The sequence below is a fragment of the Vulpes vulpes genome, chromosome 16, assembly GCF_048418805.1.
Source record: "Vulpes vulpes isolate BD-2025 chromosome 16, VulVul3, whole genome shotgun sequence".
Classification (NCBI taxonomy): domain Eukaryota; kingdom Metazoa; phylum Chordata; class Mammalia; order Carnivora; family Canidae; genus Vulpes; species Vulpes vulpes.
In genome coordinates, this window is record NC_132795.1 from 30,824,982 (window position 1) to 30,833,496 (window position 8,515).

The following is an 8,515-nucleotide window of genomic DNA, read 5'->3' on the forward strand; positions in this document are numbered from 1 at the left end:
ATTCGAGTATTTTCGATGCGATTCGAGTATTTTCAATTCGATTCGAGTATTTTCAATTCGATTCAATTCGATTCGATTCGAGTATTTGCGATTCGATTCGAGTATTTGCGATTCGATTCGAGTATTTGTGATTCGATTCAATTTGATTCGATTCGAGTTTTTTCGATTCGATTCGTGTATTTTCGATTCAATTCGAGTGTTCTCAATTCTATTCAATTCGATTAGAGTATTTTCTATTCGATTCGAGTATTTTCGATTCCATTCGTGTATTTTCAATTTAATTCGATTCGATTCGAGAATTTGCAATTCGATTCGATTATTTTCGATTCGATTCGAGTATTTTGGAATGGATTCGAGTATTTTCGATTTGATTTGAGTATTTTCTATTCGAACCGAGTATTTTTAATTCAGTTCTATTCAATTCGAGTATTTTCGATTCGATTCGTCTATTTTCTATTCAATTCGAGTATTCTCAATTCAATTCAATTCGATTTGAGTATTTTCTATTCGATTCGAGTATTTTCGATTCAATTTTAGTATTTTGAATGGAATTCGATACGATTTGAGTATTTTCAATTCGATTCGAGTATTTTCGATTTGTTTCGAGTATTTTGGAATGTATTCGAGTATTTTCAATTCGATCTGAGGATTTCGATTCCATTGGAGAATTTTTGATTCGTTTCTAGTATTTCCTATTGGATTTGAGTATTTTTGATTCGAATCGAGTTTTGTCTATTCGATTCATGTATTTTTAATTCAATTTGAGTGTTCTCAATTCAATTCAATTCAATTTGAGTATTTTAGATTCGATTCTATTTGAGTATATTCGATCATTTCAAGTTTTTGCGAATTTTTCCATTCGTTTCAATTCGATTCGATTTGATTGGAGTATTTTCGATTTTATTCAATTCGAGTATTTTCAATTCGATTCGATTCGAATATTTTCAATTTGATTTGATTTGATTCAATTATTTTCGATTCAATTTGATTATTTTGATTCCAGTAGAGTATTTTCGATTCGATTTGAGTAATTCGATTCGATTCGTGTATTTTCGATTCGATTCGAGTATTTTGACTTGATTCGTGTATTTTATTTTATTTTATTTTATTTTTTTAAATTTTTATTTATTTATGATAGTCATACAGAGAGAGAGAGAGAGAGGCAGAGACACAGGCAGAGGGAGAAGCAGGCTCCATGCACAGGGAGCCCGACGTGGGATTCGATCCGGGGTCTCCAGGATCGTGCCCTGGGCCAAAGGCAGGCGCCAAACCGCTGCGCCACCCAGGGATCCCTGATTCGTGTATTTTAAATTGGATTCGATTCTATACGAGTATTTTCCATTCAATTTGAGTATTTTCGATTCGATTCGAGTATTTTCAATTCAATTCGATTTGATTCGAGTATTTTCAATTCGATTCCAGTACTTTGGAATATATTCAAGTATTTTCGATTCTATTAGAGTATTTTCGATTCCATTAGAATATTTTCGATTCGATTCGTGGATTTTCAATTCCATTCGTGTATTTTCGATTCGATTCGAGTGTTTTCTGTTGGATTTGAGTCGATTCGATTCGAATCGAGATTTTTAGATTCAATTCGATTATTTTTGATTCGATTCGAGTATTTTCGAATTGATTCGTGCATTTTCAATTCGATTTGATTTGATTCGAGTATTTTCTATTCGATTCGAGTATTTTCCATTAGTTTCGAGTATTTTCAATTCGATTTGATTCGATTTGAGTATTTTCGATTCGATTGCAGTATTTTCAGTTCAATTCAATCCGATTTGAGTATTTTCGATTCAATTCGAGTATTCTCGATTTGTTTTGAGTATTTTGTATTGGATTTGAGTATTTTTGATTCAAGTCGAGTTTTTTCTATTAGATTTGGGTATTTTCAATTCAATTCGAGTGTTCTCAATTCGATTCAATTTGATTCGAGTATTTTCTATTCGATTCAATTATTTTCAATTCAATTCGATTCGATTTGAGTATTTTCAATTCAATTCGATTCGTGTATTTTCAATTCGATTCGATTCGAGTATTTACAATTTGGTTTGATTTAATTCAATTATTTTCGATTTGATTCGATTATTTTGGATTCGATTAGAGTATTTTCCATTGGATTCGAGTATTTCGATTCGATTCGTGTATTTTCAATTAGATTCGATTCGATGCGAATATTTTCAATTCGATTGGAGTATTTTCGATTTGGCGAATATATTTTCGATAAGAGTCGATTATTTTCGATTAGTTTCCATTCAATTCGATTATTTTCTATTCGAGTCGTGTATTTTCATTTCGATTCGAGTATTTTCCATCTATTTGACTATTTTCGATTCGAGTATTTTCGATTACTTTCGATTCTATTCAAATCAATTTGAGTATTTTCAATTCGAGTATTGTCGATTCGATTCGATTATTCTTGATTTGATTTGATTTTTGTCGATTCAATTCGAGTATTTTCGATTCAATTGGATTCGCGTATTGCCATGCGATTTGATTCGATTATTTTCAATTTGATTTGATTCAATTCGATTATTTTTTATTCGATTCGAGTATTTTCGATTAGATTCGAGTATTTTTGATTCAATTCGAGTATTTTCGATTTGATTCGATTCGAGTATTTTCAATTCGATTCGATTCGATTATTGTCAATTTGATTTGATCCGATTTGATTATTTTCAATTCGATTCGATTATGTTCAATTCGATTCGAGTATTTTCGATTCGATTCGAGTATTTTCGATTCGATTTGATTTGATTCGAGTATTTTTGATTCGATTTGATTATTTTTGATTCGATTCGTGTATTTTCGATTCGATTTGATTTGATTCGAGTATTTTCGATTCGATTCGAATATTTTCTATTCGATTCGAGTATTTTCGGTTCGATTTGATTATTTTCAATTCGATTCAATTCGATTCGAGTATTTTCGATTCAATTCGAGTATTTTCGATTCGATTCGAGTATTTTGGAATGGATTCGAGTATTTTTGGTTCGATTTGAGGATTTTCGATTCCCTCGACTATTTTCAATTTGATTTGAGTATTTTCGATTGGATTTGAGTATTTTCTATTCGATTCTAGTATTTTCGATTCGATTCGAGTATTTTCGATTCGATTCGATTATTTACAATTCGATTCAATTCGTTTCGAGTGTTTTCTATTTGATTCGAGTATTTTCGATTCGATTCTAGTATTTTAGAATGGATTCCAGTATTTTCGATTCGATTTGAGTATTTTCATTTCGATTCTAGTATTTTCGATTCCATTTGAGGATTTTCTTTTCTTTTCAAGTATTTTCGATTAGATTCGAGTCGGTTCAATTATTTCCGATACGATTCATTTATTTTCGATTCTAATCGAGTATTTTCGATTCGATTCTAGTATTTTCTATTCCATTTGAGGATTTTCTTTTCGATTCGAGTATTTTCGATTAGATTCGAGTCGGTTCAATTATTTCTGATACGATTCATTTATTTTCAATTCTAATCGAGTATTTTCGAATCGATTCCCTTCTTGTATTTTCGATTCGATTTGAGTGTTTTTGATTCGATTCGAGTATTTTCGACTCGATTTGAGTATTTTCGATTGGATTTGAGTATTTTCGATTTGAATCGTGTTTTTTCGATTCGATTCGAGTACCTTCGATTCGATTCGAGTATTTTCGAGTGAATACGGGAATTTTCAATTCGTTTCGAGTGTTCTGGAATGGATTCGAGTATTTTCGATTCGATTTGAGGATTTTGATTTCCACTTGAGTATTTTCGATTCGATTTGAGTATTTTCGTTTGGATTTGAATATTTTCGAATCGAATCTAGTTTTTTCGATTCAATTCGAGTATTTTCGAATCAATTCGAGTTTTTTCTACTTGATTCATGTATTTTCAATTCGATTCAATTTTATTCGTGTATTTTCAATTCGATTCGATTCGAGTATTTGCAATTTGGTTTGATTTAATTCAATTATTTTCGATTTGATTCGATTATTTTGGATTCAATTAGAGTATTTTCCATTGGATTCGAGTATTTCGATTCGATTCATGTATTTTCAATTAGATTCGATTCGATGCGAATATTTTCTATTCGATTCGAGTATTTTCGATTCGATTCTAGTATTTTCAATTCCATTCGATTCGATTTGAGCATTTTCGATTCCATTCGAGTATTTTCGACTCGATTTGTGGATTTTCGATTCCATTCTTGTATTTTCGATTGGATTCGAGTGTTTTCTATTGGATTTGAGTCTATTTGATTTGAATCGAGTTTTTTAGATTTGATTCGTGTATTTTCGATCGATTCGAGTATTTTCGATTCGATTCGTGTATTTTCAATTCGATTTGGTTCGATTCGAGTATTTTCTATTCGAGTCGAGTATTTTCGATTAGGTTCGAGTATTTTCAATTCGATTTGATTCGATTCGAGTATTTTCGAATCGATTCCAGTATTTTCAATTCAATTCGATTCGATTCGAGTATTTTCGATTCCATTCAAGTATTTTCCATTTGTTTCGAGGATTTTGTATTGGATTTGAATAGTTTTGATTCAAATCGAGTTTTTTCGATTCGATTTGTGTATTTTCAATTCAATTCGATTATTCTCCATTGGATTCAATTTGATTCGAGTATTTTCAATTAGATTTGATTCATGTATTTTCAATTTGATTTGATTTGATTCAATTATTTTCGATTCGATTCGAGTATTTTCGACTTGATTCGTGTATTTTTGATTCAATTCGAGTGTTCTCAATTCGATTCTATTCGATTTGAGTATTTTCGATTCGATTCGAGTGTTTTCAATTCGATTCAATTCGATTCAGTTCGAGGTTTTTCTTTCGATTCAAGTATTTTTGAATCGATTCGAGTATTTTCAATTCAATTCGATTCGATTCGAGTATTTTCTATTGGATTTGAGTATTTTCGATTCGATTCGAGTGTTTTTGATTCAATCGAGTATTTTGGAATGGATTCGAGTATTTTTGATTCGATTTGTGCATTTTCGATTCCATTCGAGTATTTTCGATTCATTTCGAGTATTTCCGGTTTGATTTGAGTAGTTTCGATTCGAATTGAGGTTTTTCGATTCGATTCGTGTATTTTCAATTCAATTCAAGTATTTTGGAACGGATTCGAGGTTTTTCAAATCCATTTGAGTATTTTCGATTCGATTCAAGTATTTTCAATTCAATTCAATTCGATTCGAGTATTTTCGATTCGATTCGAGTATTTTCGTTTCGATTGGAGTATTTTCCATTCGATTTGAGTATTTTGGAATGGATTCGTGTATTTTTTATTCGATTTGAGCATTTTCGATTCCATTCGAGTATTTTCGATTCCATTCGAGTATTTTCTATTGGATTTGAGTATATTTTATTCGAATAGAGTTTTTTTTTATTTGATTCGACTATTTTCGATTCGATTCAAGTATTTTTGATTCGATTTGTGTATCTTCAATTCGATTCGATTCTATTCGATTGGAGTATTTTCTATTCGTTTTGAGTATCTTTGATTAGATTCGAGTATTTTCAATTCGATTTGATTCGATTCAAGTATTTTCGATTCGATTCCAGTATTTTAGATTTGATTAGAATATTTTGGAGTATATTCGAGGATTTTCGATTCGATTTAAGGATTTTTGATTCGATTCATGAATTTTCGATACGATTCGAGTATTTTCGATTCAATTCGAGTATTTTTGATTCGATTCGAGTATTTTCGACTCGATATGAGTATTTTCGATTGGATTTGAGTATTTTCAATTCTAATCGAGTTTTTTCGATCCGATTCGAGTTTTTTCGATTCGAATTGAGTTTTTTCTATTCGATTTAAGTTTTTTTGATTCTATTCGAGTATTTTCGATTCAATTCGAGAATTTTCACTTCGATTCGATTTGAACGAGAATTTTCGAGTCGATACGAGAATTTTCGATTCGTTTCGAGTATTTTGGAATGGATTCATGTATTTCGATTCGACTTGAGATTTTCGTTTCCATTCGAGTATTTTCGGTTCTATTTCAGTATTTTCGTATGGATTTGAATATTTTCGAATCGAATCGAGTTTTTTTTATTCGATTCGAGTATTTTCGATTCGATTCGTGTATTTTCTATTCGAACCAAGTATTTTTAATTCAATCGATTCGATTCGAGTATTTTCAATTCGATTCGAGTATTTTCGATTCGATTCAAGTATTTTGGAATATATTCGAGTATTTTCGGTCGATTTGATTATTTTCGATTCGTTTCGAGTATTTTCGATTTGATTTGAGTATTTTCGATTCGAATCGAGTTTTTTTTATTCGATTCTAGTATTTTCTATTCGATTCGAATATTTTCGATTCGATTTGTGTATTTTCAATTCGATTCGATTCGAGTATTTTCTATTCGATTCGAGTATTTTTGATTTGATTTGAGTATTTTCATTTTGATTCAATTCGATTTGAGTATTATCGATTCGATTTGATTATTTTCGATTCGTTTCGAGTATTTTCGATTCGATTTGAGTATTTTCGATTTGATTCGATTATTTTCAATTCGATTCAATTCTATTCGAGAATTTTCGATTCGATTCGAGTACTTTCAATTCGATTCGATTCTGTTTGAGTATTTTCGATCGATTGGAGGATTTTCGAATCATTTCAATTACTCTCAATTCATTTCGATTCACATCAAGTATTTTTCATTCAATTTGATTTGAGTATTTTCAGTTTGATTCAATTCGATTTTTTCAATTTGATTTGATTGGATTCGATTATTTTCGATTCGATTCGATTACTCTCGATTCATTTCGAGTATTTTCAATTTGATTCGAGTATTTTTGATTCGATTTGATTATTTTGAATTCTATTCGATTCGATTTGAGTATTTTCGATTCGATCCAAGTTTTTTCGATTTGATTCAAGGATTTTCGATTCTATTTGAGTTTTTTGATTAGATTCAAGTATTTTGGATTTGAATCGACTATTTTGAATTCGATTTGATTATTTATAATTCGATTTGATCGATTCACGTATTTTCTATTCGATTTGAGTATTTTCGATTAGCTTCGAGTATATCCCATTCTATTCGAGTATTTTCGATTCGATTCGAGTATTTTTGAATGCATTCGAGTATTTTCAATTCGATTCGAGTATTTCCAATTCGATTCGATTCGATTCAAATATTTTCGATTCGATTCGAGTATTTTGGAATGGATTCAACTATTTTCGATTCGATTTGAGTATTTTCGATTACATTCAAGTAGTTTTGATTCGATTCGAGTATTTTCGATTGGATTTGAGTATTTTCGATTCGAATCGATTTTTTTGATTCGATTCGAGTATTTACAATTCGTTTCGGGTATTTTCGATTCTATTCGTGTATTTTCAATTTGATTCGAGTATTTAATTCAAACGATTCGATTAGAGTATTTTCGATTCAAATCAAATATTTTCAATTCGATTCGATTAGATTCGAGTATTTTCGATGTGATTCGAATATTTTCGATTCGATTCGAGCATTTTCGATTAGATTCGAGTATTTCCCATTCGATTCAAATATTTTCGATTCGATTCAAGTTTTTGGAATGCATTCGAGTATTTTTGATTTGATTCGAGTATTTTCAATCTTTTCGATTGATTCGATTCAATTCGAGTATTTTCGATTCGATTCGAGTATTTTGGAGTGAATTCGAGTATTTTCCATTCGATTTGAGCATTTTCCATTCCATTCGAGTATTTTCGTTTCGATTCGAGTATTTTCGATTGATTTGAGTATTTTCGATTCGAATCGATTTTTTTGATTCGATTGGAGTATTTACAATTCGATTCGTGTATTTTCGATTCGATTCGTGTATTTTCAATTCGATTCGAGTATTTAATTCGATTCTATTCGATTTGATTATTTTCGATTCAATTCGCATACTTTCAAATCCATTCGATTCAAGTATTTTCGATTCGATTCGAGTATTTTCGATTTGATTCGAGTATTTTCTATTAGATTCGAGTATTTCCCATTCGATTTGAGTATTTTCGATTCTATTCGAGTGTTTGGAATGCATTCGAGTATTTTCGATTTGATTCGAGTATTTTCAATCTTTTCGATTGATTCGATTCAATTCGAGTATTTTCTATTCTATTCGAGTATTTTGGAGTGAATTCGAGTATTTTCCATCGATTTGAGCATTTTCGATTCCATTCGAGTATTTTCGTTTCGATTCGAGTATTTTCGATTTGATTTTAGTATTTTCGATTCGAATCAATTTTTTTGATTTGATTGGAGTATTTACAATTCGATTCGTGTATTTTCGATTCGATTCGAGTATTTTCGATTCGATTCAAGTATTTTCTATTAGATTCGAGTATTTCCCATTCGATTGAGTATTTTCGATTTGATTCGAGTATTTGGAATGCATTAGAGTATTTTTGAATATCAATCGAAATCGAATAGAGAATACTCGAATCTATTCCAAAATACTCGAATCGAATTGAAAATAATCAAATGAAATAGAAAATACTTGAATCGAATCGAATCAAATTGAG